The sequence below is a fragment of the Panicum virgatum genome, chromosome 5K, assembly GCF_016808335.1.
Source record: "Panicum virgatum strain AP13 chromosome 5K, P.virgatum_v5, whole genome shotgun sequence".
Classification (NCBI taxonomy): Eukaryota; Viridiplantae; Streptophyta; class Magnoliopsida; order Poales; family Poaceae; genus Panicum; species Panicum virgatum.
The window spans coordinates 13778489-13798975 of NC_053140.1; the positions used below are offsets into that span (position 1 = coordinate 13778489).

At 46.3% G+C, this 20487-nt stretch overlaps 1 long non-coding RNA gene across 1 annotated transcript; it reads left to right on the forward strand.

Annotated features, from left to right (window-relative positions):
- The first annotated feature begins 11025 nt into the window (after positions 1 to 11025).
- On the forward strand, positions 11026 to 18872 carry LOC120706496. The gene is made up of 2 exons (XR_005688319.1): positions 11026 to 11268; positions 18382 to 18872. It is a non-coding gene; the product is annotated as an uncharacterized LOC120706496 (long non-coding RNA).
- Positions 18873 to 20487: the final 1615 nt, after the last annotated feature.

The following is a 20487-nucleotide window of genomic DNA, read 5'->3' on the forward strand; positions in this document are numbered from 1 at the left end:
AATCTCAATGAGATCAATAAGATAACGAATCGACTGAGACTTATTAGCTGTAAATACACCTTGTGTTAGATCATGAACAACTCATGATCCACTTTGAACAGAAGGAGAACTTTTTGATATCTGTAGCAAACAGAAGAAAAAATTTCTGATAATAGTCATTAAGATCGTCAAAAGAATTCCACCCCTCACATATTGTTCATCACGATGTTGCAGTAAAATATAAATAATAATCTGCATGACTTCATCTTGCAACCAGACAAGCATGATAGCTATCCCTTTTTGTGGGTCTAATCTTGATGAGAAGGGGTTTCAGTTGTTTCAACTTTTATAGTATAGATATAGATACAACGGGTCAATTTTTACACAGGCTTGTGCACCCGCTCGCTCGCGCGAGCCTGGCCGGCCAGAAACGCTCATTTCTCTCGTATCTGCAGAGCCTCTGTAACATACCAAAAATTTATCAAGATAAATCATGCGCTAAAAATAATTTTCAAAATTTCTTTTCATCGTTGAGCTCAAATAATTTCTAAACCCCTTCCTGTCCGAACTCCAAATTCCCCGAAATCTTTCCCGGAGATCCCGCCGTCCCGGCACCGAAATCAATTGTCGTCCCGTCCCTGTTCTTCCTCGTTCCGTGCGCACCGCTTCCAGCCGAAGCTGCTGCACGCGCTCACGACCGCCACCGCGAATCCCGCCGGTGTCTCCTTTTCTTTTTCTTCTCTTTCTCTCTCTTTTCCTTTTTCTCCATTTTTTTCCTCTTTCCTTCTCCCTGTTTCCTACCCACGCACAGGCCCCGTGCCCACACGCTGCACGAACCTCCCTGTGCCCCCACGCGTCCGGGATGCTCGCCGCGCCGCCCGTCGCTCGGCACAGCATCATCACCGGCCGCGTGCCACCACCCCTTGATGACTCGGCGCTCGAGCCCGCACTGCTCGAGCAGAGCTCGACGCCGAGCTCCACGCCGAGCAGCCGGCCCCTCCACTTGCCCACTTGTGCGTCCTTCCCTGCCGCCCGTCACCTCGCCGTCGTCACCGCGCCGCTCCGCGACACCAAACTGGCCCCCAAGCCATTGGCGCCGCCATTAATGGCTGCACAGAGCCGGCCGGCCACCACCACCGCCGCGCCCCCTCCTCCACCGCCTCTCCTCGCCTATAAGTAGGCCCTCCGCGTCGCTCCCGAGCTCCACAACGCCCGCCGCCGCCACGGCCGCCTCTGCAGCTCGCCGCCCGCCACCGTGGGCCGACCTTCTCGCTGTGCCCCAGCCCAAACCGAGGTGGGGAATAGGTTCCCCTCGTCGCCCTCCTCCTTTTCCCCTACTCCTGGCCGCTACCGCGCCCTGGGCCACCGGCGCCAGGAGCGCTGTCCCCCCCGCCCTTCGCCCCCTCCTCTGCTCTCTGTCGAGAGGAAGGAGATGAAGGGTTGTTTTGCCCTTAGGCCCCTCCCTTTCTTCCTATTCTTTAAAAAGACCTCCCACTCTCTCTAGTCCTTTTTGCAAAAGAAACCCTCTCCTTTATTATATTCCAAAACAAACCCTTCCACCATGTAACCTGTTTATAAATAGACCCCTACCTATTTTCTATGGGCTCCCTGATCTTTCCAAAAATTATAAGCAAGTCCTTTCACTCTCAAAAATAATTACAAATAAGCCCCTGGATCCTTATTTAGCTCTAAACACCTTGTTAGCCTATCATTTAGTGCGCCAAAAATCCTCCAAATCTTCCAAAACTTTACCACGCCATTTCTAATATAGTTTTGGCCATGCCATTAGAAAATCTCCCAAAAATATTATTTCCATCCCCATATCTTAACCTTCTCCGATTCGAGCTCAACGATAAAACATTTATTTCTTTTTATTTATCGTGTGTTTGTTTGTGTGCGCCTTAGATACCGGTGTGAATGAGGGAGAACCCCTTGAGGAGTTCGCCGAGCAGTACCGCGAGCCGGAGCCAGAAGACCCGTACCGCGAGTAGGAGCTCCTGGAAGGCTTCGAAGACGGCAAGTTCAATCTCATCCTTTGATTGTATATTTTGACCCAGTTTTATAAACACAATCTATTGGTCTATTTTTCAAAATTGCTTATACTTTTACTGCTGAAAACATGGTTGGATAGCCACCCCTTGATTTGTTGTAACCATTCCTTGACCACCTGGATTAATGTCTAAATATGACTTATTCTATTTGGATGTTAATCGCTGCTAGAATGCTTATGACCTTATGTTTAAATTACAACACAATGAACATAGTACAACTTGTTTTATAAAAGGAAAATGTGTGAGTGTGTGGGAAGGGAAAATATGAAATTTTTGGAAACTAAAAGAAAGAGGTACTTAGATGAGATGGATGGCATTCTCGTGTGAATTGCCAAAGGGTGTGCTCATACCGGCGTGGTTGAATAAGGTTGGGAGATATCCATCTTGTCGCAGTTAAGGACCGAGTTGATGTGTCATCTTGCCTAATTCAACTATCTTTCAAACCACTCGACCATTGTGTGTGGCAACGGCTTAGCATAAACCCCACTAGTTAGTCTGATAGCCATCAGGAGAGCTGAGAGCAACAGGTGATCAAGGAGAAGGGATAAGGTCGTGGTGACTTATGCCCTGGCTAAACCTCAGTGATAGGTCAATGGTCCCTTGGTGGAGTTCGTGTTGGCTAGTCAGGTCTAGCTAAGGTGGGTAATGGCTTTGTTGGGATCTGCACCGATACTAAGGTGATCGTGCTACGGTACCCCACTTGTGGGTAAAGTCGCACACCTCTGCAGTGTTAAAACCTATTTGAATAGCCATGCCCACGGTATTGGGCGAGTTACGGTTTGGTCACACAACTAGCACTTCTTCTGGGATTGGTTGGGTTGGCGTGAGTGTTTTTTTGGAAAAGTTTCCGGCCATTGTGCCATGAGCTACTGCGGATGAGGAGTCTGGTAGCATTAAAATTTGTATCCTTTGTGTAGGATCAACCCTACTCATTACTCGGTTAGTAAAGAATCATCTAAGAAAACCCTTTTCAAAAATAAACCCTTGCACGCGTAAAATCTAGCTTTACTGCAAATGAACCTCAGCCTTATCCTTGTTTTATCTTGTGCATATCTGTGTTACCCCCTTCGTGGATGGGGTTGGACTTGTTGAGTACTTTTGTACTCACCCGATATATATTTGTGGTTTTTCTTCAGAGGAAGATCCGGACTTCGTTGAAGACGTTGAGTAGAGGTTGCGTCCGCACCCAACCTTGCCTATGGTGTTGGCCCTCTGCAAGATGCTTCTGCTAGCGCATTACTCTGAGCCCGAGCTGGGTCGTGCTTTGGTGTATCACCGTAGCTATTTTACTGCTTATTATCATTTGCATTGAGTGTCCGCCTCCTCGGAGGTTTGTACGGTGACTGAACCATTTGTTGAATAAATGTGTTATCAGCCTCCTGGGACTGATATTTATATCACATTTAGTCTCTACTTATGTGGGGACACTTCAGGTGGTATCAGAGCCGTAGGTTGGCCATAGGACATGACCCTTATGACCGAGGACCTTTTCTAAGCCATTTCCCACTAGATCTTTCCCTGCTTAGCCCATCTTTCCACACAGCACTTACCTTTGGCCTTTGCCTGGTTCCAGATGGCTGACGACAAATGGAGTGGCGGAATCTGCACCGCAGAGCCTGGCCTCCCTAAGTTGTTGCTACTCAGCCTGGAACGCGTCGGAGTTGTGGACCCACCGGAGTATATCTACCGGGAGTACGACTCCAGGGACACCCTTCGGTGTGTCATGATAATCTTTGTGGGGAAAAAACACCCGCTATCCTGACATGGAACCCTGGTTTATATCCACCACTAGATTTTGCTTCCCAAACACCTACCGAAAGGCTACCCGAAAAGCCCTGTGACGCTTGCGTGTGGTTTACAAGCATCATCTCCAGCGGACCCCTATGGGTTTTTTCCCGCCTACTAGAGGAAGAGGACGCTCCTAGATTGTCCGGATGAGAGGACTTGGGAGGAAAGAAGAAGAACTAGAAGACACGGTCTCCCACCTATCCATCTACCTCACCGGCTTGGACCAACTCTACTGCGAACAGGCGGCACAGCTGAAGCACCAAATCCGCAGTGCAGAAAAGGCAATCCAAGATATGGAAGTACAATGGAAAAGAGCCATACAAGCCGAGAATTCCCTAGCCGCTCTCCAAGCCCAATTGCAAAACCAGGAGGCGCCCAGGACAGAAGCTGGGATGTTAGAAGAAGAACCCAAAGAAACTCATTGGGATAAGGGTACTCAGACTGAAGATGAAGAGCACTGTCTTCCACCAAAGAAACGCCGCACCTAGTTCGAGGAAGAGTCTCAATAGGAGAGTAGCACGCCTAAGCTAGGGCCTCTATCCTAATAATCAGGAATCCATGGAAAATGTACCCCACCCTGTTGTAATAATAAAGACCGTCTATCCCCTTTTGCACTCAAGTATTTGAGCATAGCTTGTTCACCCTATCTTTGTTTTCAGATGGCTGAGGAAGGATGGATCCAGGGCATTTGCCAAGCTGCACCTGACTTTCCCAGCCTTTTGATCAATGCCTTGGAGAGCCTTGGCGTTACGAAATACCCAAGGTATTACAGCAGGGAGTACGAGCACTATGGTACTCTCCACTGCAGGGTGATTCTGGTCATCACCAAAAGTGACCGCTACCCTGACATCCAGCCATGGCGAGTGACCGCCATGGAGTTTAGGTACCAAGACACCTATTCCTGAGTCGTCAGGAAGGCACTTTGTTACCTGTGCCGAATTTTTGAAGGACACCTCGCCCCACACCAATGAGATTCTTTCCCCCGGCCATCAGAACCCCAGTTTGGGAGGCTCGCATGAGAAGCCTGGAACGGCGCCGCCATGAAGAGGACCTCCTATACCAAGTGGCTACTTACCTAGCCTCCTTGGATCAGCTCTTTGACGAGCAAGCCAGCATCCTAAGGGAGCAGACCCATCGGGCCGAGCAAGCAAAGCCCGCGGTAAGGATGCATCAGATCCGGGTGGCTCAAGCCGAGGCAAGAGCCGCAGCCGCGGTCAGTAGTGAAGCGGTTGCGCAGGAGAGCCTCAAGCAGGCCCGGGACCGGTGTATGCAAGAATGGACCAGAAGTGGAATGCCAGTACCGTCAATTGGGGAGAACCTTGTCCTACTTGGGATGCCCATCATAGGATGGGGACCACTTTTGGGGACCCCGCAAGTTGCACCCGAGAACTCTGAAGGGCCCACTGCCGCCGTAGAAAGAGGAGCTGCTGAGCAACCCCGAAAAAATGGAAACCTAGAGGACGGCGAGCAAGGACTGCTCATTCCCTTGGAGGCACACTCCGTCCCAGAAGAAGGCTCGCCCCGCGAGTAGCATGCCCCGAGACCACTCTAGAAAAAGCCCTTCCAGCCCCTATGGCTTAAGTTGTACCCTTAAGTGTCGCCTTTGTACCCGGTCATGTAGTATGCGTTTTGGCCTTGCCCCAGTGTTGTACCCCCCTTTCAGTAATGAAGTTGTTTGTGCTTGTTGTGTTGCTAGTTTGCATGTGTGTTGTTAGTCTGTGTGTTCGGCAGAAGGTGGATTCTGCTCTTTTCAAAAATATGAACTAAATAACTTAAACATCACTTAATTCAAATCCCAGTCTCACAAAGACTCTACCCAATCTACATATGTCTTCCCGACGCGGTTCAAGAGCCTCCCACAGTCGGACCCCTGCAGCCCCTGGCGCAGGAGGACCGCAAGACGAGCATAGACAAGACCCAAATCAAAAGGAGCAGGAGGTAGACCAGCAAGGAAGAGGAAGCCAAGGGGAAGTGCCACAGACACCACCACCACCCCTCGGGGACCTGACACAGGCGATAAGCAATCAGACCCACATATTGGAAGCCCTGGCCAATGCCCTCGTCAATAAGCGGCCACGAGAGCAGACCATAAATGACAAGCTGACAGCTTTCCTGAGAACCAAGCCACCCACCTTTGCCGGATCCAGCAACTCCTTGGAAGCAGGTGACTGTCTGCGTGTGATTCAGAGGAAGCTCGAGTCGTTCGAGTGCCAAGATCGAGACAGGGTCCTCCTGGCAGCTCACCAACTCACCGGAACTGCCTTAGCTTGGTGGGAGAATTACTGTGCCGCTGTCCAAGATGCATCCACCATCACATTGAAAGAATTTGTGAAGGAATTCCGCCGCTATCATATCCCCGTGGCTACCATGAAGCGCAAGGCAGATGAGTTCCACGAACTGCAGCAAGGGAGAAAGTCAGTGAAAGAGTACACCTACCAGTTCATGGAGCTTGCTCGATATGCACCAGAGGAAGTGGATAAGGATGAAAAGAAGCAGGACATGTTCAAGAAGGGATTGAACCCAGAACTTCGGACCTTGCTTACCCCTCAGATATACCCGGACTTCAATATTCTGATGAATATGGTCATTCTCACAGAAAGGGTCAAAGCTGAAGAAAGAAAAGGAAACAAGCGCAAATTCCTGAAAAGCAAGGCCCGCCAGCAGGACCGCTTCCAAAAACTAAGAAACTCCAGCTATACTACACCAAGATCTCAGGCCCCAATGCAGTATAGGACCCAGTCCCAAGTGACCGGTACCCAGGCCTCAAACACACAGTTCAGGAGCCAGAACACCATGAAAGCCCTGCAGAGCAATGCCAACCAAGTCACCACTGACAACAACAATGCTAGGGTCTGTTTCAACTGCCGTGAGACAGGGCATTACATTGCCAACTGCCCATATGCCAAAAATAAGTCTGCTGCATCGGTCTTCTCTAACTCGGTGAATGGTCCTAGGCCACCTTTATCCGGAGCCAACCGTGTCTCCGTCGGCAGCAAGAACAAGGGCAACAGCAACAACCAACACCTTACGGACGAGCCCGCGTGTCATAAGGGATATACACTCTATCCTTCCTTTGCCTAAGTTGGAGACCCGCGCCCCCTACTACATCTAAGATGAATCTATTGGACTGCGGTTTCAAATGAAAAAGAAAGCGAAAGAGCTCGAAATGAGGCTCGATGCCTAGAAAAGCTTCGCATAAATGCACAAAGATGGAAATATGGACAAAGGAATTTGGGGTCAGATGATGCAACTAGATCCTGTAGTAGCGCAGGAGTCCAAAAAAGAAAGAAGAACATGGAAACCCCAATCCTCGTTCCAAGAATGAGGTGAAAGCAACGATTTCCCCCGTATTCTCATACGGATGATCCTTCCCCAAGACAGGACGCCATTAGATAACGGATCTGGGAACTAAAAGACCCTGCGACACTAGAGAATCTAAGTCAGATTGGGAACACTTACTGGTGTTCCACTCCTCATCGCGGGTTGGCTCCAAAGCCGCACCCTTCCCCTTGGTTGATTTCTTGGGTGCCATCCGGAAATCCACAGATCGCTTCACGCGCATAAACTGGTGGAAACCCTTAGAGGAGGATGGGAAACGACAAGGAACAGGAATTTTTGGATCTGGGAGCTCGAGAGTAGAAAGACAGATCTAAGGCAATAAAAACTAGTGGCGGCTGGCGGGTAAAACCTAAGTCACCTTTTCATTTTATAATGACAGTGGCAATATGCTAAAAACACCCAACAGGCTAACAATCCATTGCAAATCACGGAAAAAACGGGATTTAAAAGAGACATTCCTTTTTCAGAGATTACATTCTGGAAAAGAAAACACTCACATTCGTAGTCGACTACTCGACATCCTTTTCCTTAACTAGGATTACATTCCAAAACAAGGATAAGTACTCGACACAGTACAACTACTCGATATTACAACTCGAGTACTTTTTCCTAACATAACTTTACAAAACGACTCGGGTCTGCACGCACACTTCTTGGCTTCCTGAGAAGCATGTTGCAGCTAGATCGGCCCGAGGCCGTAACAAAGTACAAACTTATTATTCCCATTTCGGGAATAAAGATATTTGTGTTCAGGGAGATAAGCTACAAGAGTATGGAGGCAGATTACAGTAATCACCTCGCAAGTCCTCTTGTAGCATCTTGCAGAGAAATTTCTCTTTCTCCCTAAACACCCTGTGGCAAGATCAAGCTTCCCCGCCAAAGATGTCAGTTCTTGGGCAGAATCAACCTGCGAACTCCAAGAGTATAACACAACTAGACTCAACCAATCCACAAAGAACCTGCCTCATTGGAAGATGCAAGGACATGATGTCCAAAATGGATCCAATGAGAGCATGGGAGTGGTAGGATGAGGTTGCAGGGACTTCTCTGGTCACTCGCAAGTTCTCTTCTAGAATCTTTTGCTGGGATGAACTACACAAATTTCAGGAGGGCGAGAGCAAGAACACCAAGCAAAGGTCATGGCTGCTACACTTCGGTGCTTCTACTAAGGGGCTCTTCCCTACCTTTTATAGCCACAAAGGAGCTTACTGAGGAGAACCCGTGAACCAAAAGTGCACGTTTCACGGACGCATTCATGGCAGCATTCATGGACGCAGTCAATATCGCAATAATGCAGATTCTCCAAACAGTAACGTCCAACGTGAGCATTAAATAAAGAGCCGTACATCCCGGGTTTTATTCCTGAAATTATTTCGGGTGCAATCAGTGTGGTGGATCCAATTGTGTCATTTTTCTGGGATTTTACCCTAAAAAGAGGTCTTTTCGGATTCCCGATCTGATGAATCATGCAAATAATCTGAATGATAAAATCTGATGCCACAACTTAAATCCTTAATTCCAAATATACGCTCGGGGGCTACTCGCAGCAAAAGGGATTTTGATTTAAGGCTCGGGGGCTGCTGCATATAGGCATCAGAGATTTATTTTTCAATTTTTTTTGGAAAATAGACTGAAGTGACTCTCAGCCTGATTCTGCGATTCAACCTAAGGCTCGGGGGCTACTCCATATGGAGCACGAGTAGTTTGTGCACCATATATGATCAAGATTTCAGGGCTTGAGCACCTCATAGCTTCGAAGCAAACGGAAATAGTTGAAGGACTACTCGACATATTTGAAGGAAGGACCAGAAGCAACCAGAAGAATGTTCTGACTACTCGAAGTACTCGAAGACGCCAACCAAGTACTCGACGCCTGCAAGACTCAGCTACGAAGAGCTCGGGGGCTTGTCAGACCCGGGACAGCGGGACTGCTTATAGACATAGAATGTTCTAGAGTAAGGGATAGCTCATGGATGTACCTTACCTCTTTTGTAACTACCCGAATAGGCATAGAACTAGCTGCAGTACAAAGGAAACTACCCCTCCAAACAATCATCAACACCTAAGGCAATACAAACCACATAGGACGTAGGGTATTACGCAAACTCGCGGCCCGAACCTGTCTAAATCTTTGTGTTCCTTGCACCATCGAGTTCTAGAGCATTCGATCCCTACCTACAAACCCTACTGCTAAGGGTATTACGCAAACTCGCGGCCCGAACCTGTCCAAATCTTTGTGTTCCTTGCACCATCGAGTTCTAGAGCAGTCGATCCCTACCTACAAACTCTACTGCTAAGGGTATCCCTGAGCAGGCTTGGCGGTAAACACCGACACCGCGTCAACCACATCAACGCGCAGGAGGCTTAGGGTGCACAAGTAGTGGTACTAGATGAGTTCCTAGTCAGCTCAACTCTGACAACAGTATTATTTGATTCTGGAGCATCACACTCATTCATATAATCAAGTTTGTGGATAAGCATAAAATACCTACAGTACTACTAAAAACACCCCTATTAACCCGAATGCCTGGAGGTGACATCAAGTGTCAACTGGGTTGTTCCTGTGTAAGGATCAATTTAAGTGGGGTAGAATTTCTAGCAGATCTAGTAGTGATTAAGTCTAAAGGAATAGATGTGATTCTTGAAATGGATTGGTTAAGTCTATAAAATGGTCTCATAGGTTGTGCTGACAAGGTAGTACACCTAACCAACTCAGATGGGATGCAAGTGACCTGCCATACTCGGAGAAGTGGACCAGACCCCAATAGTTTTTAGTATGGATGTGAAATCCTTAGAAGGGGTTCCAGTTGTGAATGAATACCCTGACGTTTTCCCCGACGAACTCCCTGGAATGCCACTAGACCGGGACATAGAGTTCTCCATTGACCTTGCCCCAGGGACCTCTTCCATAGCCAAGAGACCCTATAGGATGACAGCCCCAGAACTAGCGGAGCTGAAGAAACAACTAGAGGAATTACAACAAAATGGTTTTATCAGGCCTAGCTCATCCCCGTGGGGAGCCCCAGTCCTGTTTGTCAAGAAAAAGGATGGGAGTATGAGGATGTGTGTGGATTATCGCGCACTGAATGAGGTCACCATAAAAAATAAGTATCCTCTTCCCAGGATTAATGATCTTTTTGATTAGCTAAAAGGAGTCAAGTACTTCTCCAAGATTGATTTGAGATCAGGATATCACCAGCTCAAGATTAAGGAAAGTGACATCCCAAAGATAGCTTTTGTCACCCGTTATGGGCAATTTGAGTTTACTGTGATGTCTTTTGGACTCACTAATGCACCTGTTTATTTCATGAACCTCATGAATAAGGTGTTTATGGATGAGTTAGATAAGTTTGGCGTAGTCTTTATCGACGACATACTTATTTACTCAAAGAGTGTCCAAGAACACGAGCAACATCTGCGGGTAGTTTTGGAAAAGTTGAGAGCGCACAAACTCTATGCTAAATTCAGCAAATGTGAACTGTGGTTAGAGAAAGTGGCTTTTCTTGGTCATATTCTAACCGCAGAAAGAGTAGCAGTCGACCCTGAGAAAGTCGGAGCGGTTTCCAGTTGGCAACAACCAACTAATGTTAGTGAAATCAGAAGCTTTCTTGGATTAACTGGGTATTATTGGAGATTTATTGAAGGATTCACCAAGATCGCCCGGCCCATGACAGAGCTGCTTAAGAAGGAGAAGAAGTTTGTTTGGACAGAAACCTGCGAAAGGAGTTTCCAAGAGTTGAAGAGAAGACTGACAACTCAAAATACAAGCGGCGCGGGCAGCTCAGCTAACCCACTAGGCCACGCAGCGCCGTTAGCCCACATACTCCCGAGTCCTAGCCCACTTCACCGAAGCGGTCGTATGCGGGTTAGCCCACACAGCCCGTACAGCCTGCATATCTCGCATCGCTCTTCCACCTCCTACAGCAGCCACTATCGCGGCCGCGCTCCGTAGCGCCGCCACCATGGTCCATGGATAACCCTAGCTCAGTCCCATCGCTGCCACCGTTGCCGTCGTCCGCGCACGGCCGCGCCTATGTGCTCGTCTTCGACCGTCGCCGCCGCGGCCATAGCACATCGTGAGGCAATCAAGGGGAGGAGGAAGCCATCACAAGTTAAGTTCTTCTGCTACTTGCTGCTTCTTTTCCTTTGGTGCTTGCTGCTGATGGTGGCGCGGCAGAGAGGAACGTCTGGGTCATTCGATTCATTTTCGGATGGGTTCTTTCACGGGTTTTGGTTCTTGGGCTGCTGAGTTCTTATCTGTGATGCTGGATCTGTGTATACTGGTTTGTCTATTTGGGAGGTGGTCCAGAGGATGATGAGGTGCCAGATTGGGTGAGCGACGGCAGCAGATTGAACTGAAGAAGAAGACGAATAGTTGGGATCGGTGCACATCAGATTAAGTGATTAACATGCCTTTTCCATTTCCGATGAGCTACTTCTGGTGCTAGCCTTTGCTATTTCTGTGCTTGCTGCTCTGTGCGCATCGTTTTGTTTCGTTTAAATCTTTGTGCTGACCATAGGATGATAGGGAGGCCGCGATTGTTGTTCTGATCATTCTACTGGATGCGCAGTCATTGTTCAATTACAGAAGATTTGTGCTTGAGATTTTATATTTGTAGGACAATTTTGACAGAATATCATTATCATGTCAGTCTAAGACCGACCATATTAATCTTTGTTTTTGCATTTGAAAGGATCGGGTGCTCTAGCCTAAAAGGGGGAGAGGGTGAATTAGGCATTATTCAAAAACCTTAGACCTATGGCTCCAACTAGTTTGCACAATATTAAACTAAAACATGCTATCTAGATGTGTAACTATGGTTGTTCTAGAGTGAAACCCCTATCCCAAAAGAGTTTAGCAAATTATAGCTTTTCCTATCAAGAAACTACTCTATGAAAGTAAAGGCACACAAATTGCTAGTATGAAAAGCGGAAGCTTAAGGAGCGGGGCAGGAGAGAGCAAACTCTTGACGCGGGTGTTTATCCCGTGGTTCGGTTAGCCACAAAGGCACACCTACATCCACGTTGTTGTAGCACTCACTAAGAGTATTGCTACTCGGCCACCAAGTCTCTTCCGTGAACAGAATCACGGTCATCTTGGCCCCGGGTTCCACTAAGGAGCTTTACCACAAAGGATGGGGGTCTCCACATCCCCCGCACAAAGGTGTCGTTGCCTCTCCATACCAAGGCGGAGGGTCACACAACATTGCCGGCGAGCCTTCAAGCTCCAAGGCGCCGGTGCACCGAAGTCTTCTTTGGTTCACTAGAGAACCACAGCACAAGGGCTCAAGGCCTTGCAATCTCACTCACTAAGAGCTAATCCTTTACACAACACTCTCAAAGTGTGCTAAGGGCTAAAGATATGAACACTATGCTCTAGTATGGCTTGGAGGTGTTCTTGGGTGTGGGTGTGATGTCCAGCAACTCCAGCAAGCTTCAAATGGCCGGGGGATGCCATATTTATAGGCCACTAAGTCTTATAGCCGTTGCTCCAATGGTCAGCAGAAATCTGTGTATCATCGGATGAACCGATGCCTCTGGCAGGGGTAGCGTCGGTTCATCCGGTCACTCTAAGACCTGAAATAGCCGTTGAGCTCCTGACAGCTGACACAGTGACCACCGGTTGAACCGATGCTTTGCCATCGGTTAAACCGGTCACTCACATCACTCAACTAGCCGTTGGCCTTCTTCTCTTCTGCTGATGTCATTACACCGATGCTATGCTCCGATGCCCCGTCGGTTGATCCGGTGCTGAAGGATCTTCTTCTCGATGCTTGACATTGTCTCTGGTACATAGTATGTCCAATGCACTGATGCCTTGACATGCCGCCGTCGGTTCAACAGGTGCCTATATGATCTTCACTTGATCTTCAGAGGCGCTCAGACTTGCATTAAACACCAGGGCGTCGGATCATCCGACAACCATCGAATGCACCGATGCTTAGGCATCGGTTCAACCGGTGCTACTGGTTTCTGCAGAACTCGTCCATTTCAGCGTTTCTTTGAGTTTTTTCTTCGTGTTTTGCTTTGCTTGGCCTTTATACTTCATCCATGAGATCTAGAAATGTTCACTTAATAAAACCATTAGTCCCATTGATTGCGTTGTCATTCGATCACCAAAATCACTCGAAATGGCATAAATGGTGCCATGTTCGTTACATTCTCCCCCTTTTTGGTGATTGATGACAACACAATCAAAGCAAATATAATATTTGCAAAAATTGACAAATTTAACTGCTTGATACCAATTGAAGGCAATTGAAACCACTTACACTTTCTTGGATGCTTACCACCATCCAATGATGGCTTGGCCTCCCCCTAAAATCATGATTTCCCCCTTTGTTCCTCCCCCTATCTTGCTGCTTCTCCCTCATGACTTGATTCACTTGAAATGTTTCCCCTTTTGGAATATACTTTTTCTTCTTGGGAACATTTCTCCCCTTTGTTGGGAGCATGCCATGCTTTGATCCCACAATTCTCCCCCTTTGGAATCAAATCACCTAAAAGGTCTTGCACATAAAAGGTCTTGCAAAACAATATAGCTCAAGAGAGGGTTAGTAGCCTAAAGAGTTAGTTCCATGACTTGTGATCCAATTGTATGATATCAATGAAGATACCAATTGAAAAATCACTATGGTGGATCACAAAATCACGAAACTATCATGACATGAGCTAAGCTTTCCATAAGTGTGTACACAACATGGTAATGTGAAAATCAAGTGTACAACTAGATATTATTACTAGAAAGCTTAGATTATGTCATGCACGGAGGTAGCTCTAAAAATGAATTGATTTGACAATGATACCACTTGTGAGGAAGTTAGAACCTTGCATACCTCCGGGGGAAGTTGTTTACCTTGCATGTACCAATTTGAAAGTGCTTGCAAATGATACCACTTGTAAGTCTTTTTGAAGAAAAGCACTTGGTACACTAAGGTTGAGTAAATGTATGAGCACATAGCCTATGAACTTAGATATGAGCGTATAAGTTCAATAGAGCATGGCTCAATATGCATGAAAGCACAATCTATCTAATCACTCTTATAGAGTTGTTTGTTCACACTGAACATAAAAAACATTCTCTTAGAGTGTTAACTCCATGTGAGACTACAAAAGATAAACTTGAAAACATGTTAGTCTCAAAATCACAAGCCATAGGATAAACTCCCCCTAAATGTGTGCATTTAGTGTTTGAATCACTTTAAACAAATGTATGCACTTGTAATTCACATAATGGGAAGTTTACTCTATAGCTTGTGTTCATGGTACACATATGAAATACATACCTTATAAGGTCCATTGTACCATGAAAGATGATTTTGTGTAGCTTTCTATACACTTATCAAACCATGTAGGTTGCTCATAGGTTATAGTCATGTCACAAGCAACCCACCATATATAACACTAGGTGATGCAATGCAAACAACCTAGCAAGAGCAATGGAGCTACATGATGCTTGAATTGAATTCTAGCTTCCATTACCTTATGGGGACTTGGGCAACAAATGTCTAAGTTGTGAGCTTATCTTGTATTTGCTTGAACCTTCTCCTCAACTTGTAAGCTAAGCTTCCAAATCCCCCGTAGCCATTCTTGGGCTTCAAGTCTCCTTTGGAACCCACACCATTTGAGGCCCCTTCATATTAGTTATGACATCTTTGGGCACCCAAATGGGGCGGTTCCAACTCATTTCTTGCTTCCCAACATTGTGAACAACCACCTTGTCATTTGTTTTCTTTTTGATCACATAGGTGGTGCTATTGATCTTGTCCCTCCGGTTGGGCTTGGTGTAGATGAGAGAACTCTTGATTATGAGTTTCTTCTTGTTCTTCTCATCCGAAAGCTTCTTCCTTGTTTGAGGACACTTGTTGGACTTGTGGTCTTTTTTGTGGCACTTTGAGCAAGTCACGGTGGACCCCTTCTCAAGCTTCTTCACCATGTCTTCACGGTTATCTTGAGAAGGTTGGACATTGCTCTCTATGCTTTTGCCCTTCAATCTATACAAGTTCTTCATGAGTCTTTCCACTTCTTGCTTGAGCTCATCATTTTCTTTGGCAATGAGATCATCACATAATTCTACAACAACATTCTCATTGCATTTCTCATTGCAAGGGTTAGAGCAAGATTCATCAATTAAATCAATACAAGAAGTTGAAGCATCTACCCTAGAGATAGGAATTGCACAAGGGATAGTTTGCTTCATTTCCAAAGAGTCATTAGTATCATTAATGCTCTCAAATTTTAATTTGGGTTCTTCATACTCCTTGCTAAGCAATTTGAATTTGCACATTAAATCTTCAAAACTTGTAGCAAGAGAAGCATTTAGATCTTTGAGAGCACTAAGGTTTTTAATTTCTTTTGATTGCTTCTTAATGACTTTTTGGTGCTCATGAACAAGGTCAAGAAGTTCATCAATTGAAGGAGCGTCGGAGTCATCATCACTTACATCGTTATCCATACCTTGGGCCATAAGGCAAGTGTTGGATGATGATCCCATGCGGGTGATGAATCACTTATTTGATTCATCGCTTGAACTTGCACTAGATTTTTCACCGCCACTAATCCATTCACCAAATATGGCAAATGATTCATGCTTGGGCTTCTTCTCCTTCTTTTGCTTGTTTTTCTTGAACTTCTTCTCAACCTTCATAAGTTGATGGTGAAGCCCATCATTGAGGAAGACCTATACCCCATTGAGTTGATTTCCTTCAAGCAATTGTTCATCTTCTTTACTTGCTTGTAAAGGTAGGGGTTCATTAGCTCTTGATCATCACTTGAGGAGCTTATTGCGTCCTCTTCTTCCTCATCACTTGAGCTACCTTGAATGGCCATCTTCTTCAACTTCTTGACTTGCTTGCATGCAAGTGCACTATGTGTTGGTGAAGAAGGTGGCGCTCTTGGCTTGATGTCATTGCGTAGCTCATGGGCGATCACCTTGTTGAGGACTTTGTTTGGTGTCATTGTGTTGAGATCTTTCTCATATAGAATTGTTGTCACCAAATCATAGTCCGGCCTTCGAAGTGAGTGAAGGATCTTGCGAATGAGTTCCAAATCTTCAATTTTTTTCACATCTAAAGAATTAATCTCATTCACAAGAATATTCAACCGTGAGTACATAGCTTCGACATTTTCATGATCAAGTTGCTTGAAGCTATTAAGTTTATCAATGAGAACATGATATTTTTCATTTGCAATATCTTTTGTGTCTTCATGGTTCTCACTAATAGTTTTCCATAAAACATTAGTATTTTCGCAAGCAAACACACGGTTGAACACACTTTCACCAAAAGAGTTTAAAATAGCACACTTGGCTATATCATCATATTGCTTCTCTTGTTGACTATTACTTTTAGTTCCTTCACTCGTTACTCTCCAAACATTTAGGCCCTTTGCTTGGAGGTGTGATTGCATTAAAATCTTCCATCGTTGGAAGCTCGTGCCATCGAAACGTGGAGGAAGTCCTAGAGAATCCATCCCTTCCCACTATAAGAGCTAACTCACTAGGCGGTGAAGCCTACCGATCTAATGAGCCGGTAAACACAAATTTGCCAGTGGAATTGGCTTTGTTTGTGAGACAAGTGAGTCCCGACTCTGATACTAATTGAAAAGATCGGGCGCTCTAGCCTAAGAGGGGGAGGGGGTGAATTAGACACTATTCAAAAACCTTAGACCTATGGCTCAAACTAGTTTGCACAATATTAAACTAAAACATGCTATCTAGATGTGCAACTATGGTTGTTCTAGAGTGAAACCCCTATCCCAAAAGAGTTTAGCAACCTATAATATTTCCTATCAAGAAACTACTCTATGAAATTAAAGGCACACAAATTGCTAGTATGAAAAGCGGAAGCTTAAGGAGCGGGACAGGAGAGAGCAAACTCTTGACGCGGGTGTTTATCTCGTGGTTTGGTTAACCACAAAGGCACACCTAGATCCACGTTGTTGTAGCACTCACTAAGAGTATTGCTACTCGGCCACCAAGTCTCTTCCATGAACAGAATCACGGTCATCTTGGCCCCGGGTTCCACTAAGGAGCTTTACCACAAAGGATGAGGGTCTCTACATCCCCCGCACAAAGGTGTCGTTGCCTCTCCACACCAAGGCGGAGGGTCACACAACATTGCCGGCGAGCCTTTAAGCTCCAAGGCACCGGCGCACCGAAGTCTTCTTTGGTTCACTAGAGAACCACAGCACAAGGGCTCAAGGCCTTGCAATCTCACTCACTAAGAGCTAATCCTTTACACAACACTCTCAAAGTATGCTAAGGGCTAAAGATATGAACACTATGCTCTAGTATGGCTTGGAGGTGTTCTTGGGTGTGGGTGTGATGTCCAGCAACTCCAGCAAGCTTCAAATGGCCGGGGGATGCCATATTTATAGGCCACTAAGTCTTATAGCCGTTGCTCCAATGGTCAGCAGAAATCTGCGTATCATCGGATGAACCGATGCCTCTGGCAGGGGTAGCGTCGGTTCATCCGTTCACTCTAAGACCTGAAATAGCCATTGAGCTCCTGACAGCTGACACAGTGATCACCAGTTGAACCGATGCTTTGCCGTCGGTTAAATTGGTCACTCACAGCACTCAACTAGCCGTTGGCCTTCTTCTCTTCTGCTGACGTCATTACACCGATGTTATGCTCCGATGCCCCGTCGGTTGATCCGGTGCTGAAGGATCTTCTTCTGGACGCTTGATATTTTCTCTGGTACATAGTATGTCCAATGCACTGATGCCTTGACATGCCGCCATCGGTTCAACCGGTGCCTATATGATCTTCACTTGATCTTCAGAGGCGCTCAGACTTGCATCAAACACCAGGGCGTCGGATCATCCGACAATCATCGGATGCCCCGATGCTTAGGCATCGACTCAACCGGTGCTACTGGTTTCTGCAGAACTCGTCCATTTCAGCGTTTCTTTGAGTTCTTTCTTTGTGTTTTGCTTTGCTTGGCATTTATACTTCATCCCTGGGATCTAGAAATCTTCACTTAATAAAACCATTAGTCTCATTGATTGCGTTGTCATTCGATCACCAAAATCACTCGAAATGGCATAAATGGTGCCATGTTCGTTACAGCATTCAGTTTGGTTTTGTTGCTCCATACAATAATACAGCTGCCAGTTCTTTGTTTAAGTGATAGACTATTTGCTCTTTTTTGTTCTTTTGATGTTAGTTGCTGTAAATAATTTTGATCTAACTTGGTTTTGTTTTTTCTTCACCCACCGCAGCTGTCGTCTGCTGATCCTCGTTCATGGTTATCCCATTTCATTTTTTTGGTCAGCCTACCAGCTTTACTTTGATATAATTGTTTTCTGAATATGATCTGTTTCTGAATGTTTCTTCATGCAGGACCACATGTCCACATCAATTTCCTGCGCTGACTAATCCATCCATCTTCATCCGCTATCAGCTCTAGGACCTGCCGAAGATGGAGTCATGCCTAAACCAGGCTCAGCAAGCTTTTGTTTCGTTTCTTGCATAGTTTTCTACATGCAGCTGTCAATCAAATTTCTGCTTCACGTGGCACATAGAACCCCCAAAAAAACTGGCTGTTATTAAGTAGTTGAAATTGTGTAATTGGGAGATGGTTGTTTGCCTTGGTAAAAACTTCCAGTTTAGCTTGATAAAAGATCCTTTGAGTGATATGATGTCCTTTGAAGGTAGCAACAGGTATGCAGATTATATTCCTTTTGAGCAGTGCATCTGAGAATTGATTTTATTGGAGAAAGTGTTTTGTTCATGACATTCTTATACCTTTTTTGCTTTTCTAAGTTTACTAACGGTAAAATATATTGCCGCATTGAAGAAGGTAGTTGAACGTGTGGCATATTGCCTTGTTGTTCATTGTGGATTGTGCAACTGGTTATATATGTGAGATTGAATACAGGCATCATGTCCCAGCTTTGCCAAACGCTCGCTAGCATGCGCACATATTGCCTTGTTCTTCTGCGCTGCGCAGCATTCTCCATGTGCATCCTGCCGTCTTGTGGGTCTTGTGGGCCGCCGCAAACACCCGCAGCTAGCATGCGGCGTCTCGCGGGCCGCCGCAAATGCCCGGAAAAAGCTAGCGGTGTCGTGGACGGGTAGTGGGTATCCCGACACCGTCCCACTTGCAATTTGACTGATAACCGCCCCGGTACTAATCCTACCGGATATTTATCGGGATTTTATCATTTATTGTGATGCAACTCGACAAGAATTAGGGTGTGTACTAATGCAAAACGGGAAAATTGTTGCATATGCTTGCCGTCAACTCAGGCCTCATGAGCAGAATTACCCAACACATGATTTGGAGTTTGCAGCCATAGGACATACCCTCAAGATTTGGAGGTACTACCTGATTGGAAACAAGTGTGAGATATAAACGGATCATAAGAGCCTGAAGTATATCTTTACCCAACCGGATCTAAACTTCAGGCAAAGAAGATGGTTAGAGCCGGTCAAGAATTATAATGTGAAAATTCACTACCACCCTGACAAAACTAACGTGGTAGCCGATGCCTTAAGCCGGAAATCTTATGGACCCAAGAATGCTTATCTGCAAGTGGAAATGGCACGATTGAATGTGCACATTGTCCCTCGAGGCTCCAGGCACACACTGAACGTCCAACACACACTAGAGGACAGAATCAGAAAGTCACAAGGTTCGAATAAGGATTTAATGAAAATCTGCAAACATACTGGAGAAAACAAAGCTACGTGGGAATGCGAAGATGCCCTGAAGAAAGAGTTTCCCCATCTCTTTAGGAACCAGCCGAATCTCGAGGACGAGATTCATTTCAAGTGGGGTAGGTTTGTAACATCCCGAAAATTTACCAAGATAAATCATGCGCTAAAAATAATTTTTAAAATTTTTTTTCATCGTTGAGCTCAAATCATTCATAAACCCCTTCCTGTTCGAACTCCAAATTCCCCGAAATCTTTCCTGGCGATCCCGCCATCCCGGCACCGAAATCAATCGTCGCCCCGTCCCTGTTCTTCCTCATTCCACGCGCGCCGCTTCCCGCCGAAGCTGCTGCAAGCGCTCGCGACCGCCGCCGCGAATCCTGCCGGCGTCTCCTTTTCTTTTTCTTCTCGCTCTCTCTCTCTCTCTTCCTTTTTCTCCATTTTTTCCTCTTTCCTTCTCCCTGTTTCCTGCCCATGTACAGGCCCCGTGCCCCACGCGCTGCACGAACCTCCCTGTGCCCCCACGCGTCCGGGATGCCCACCGCGACGCTCGGCCCCTGCCCGACCCGTCTTGTTGCCCGGATGCTCGCCGCGCCGCCCGGATGCTCGGCACAGCATCATCACCGGCCGCGTGCCACCACCCCTTGATGCCTCGCCGCTCAAGCCCG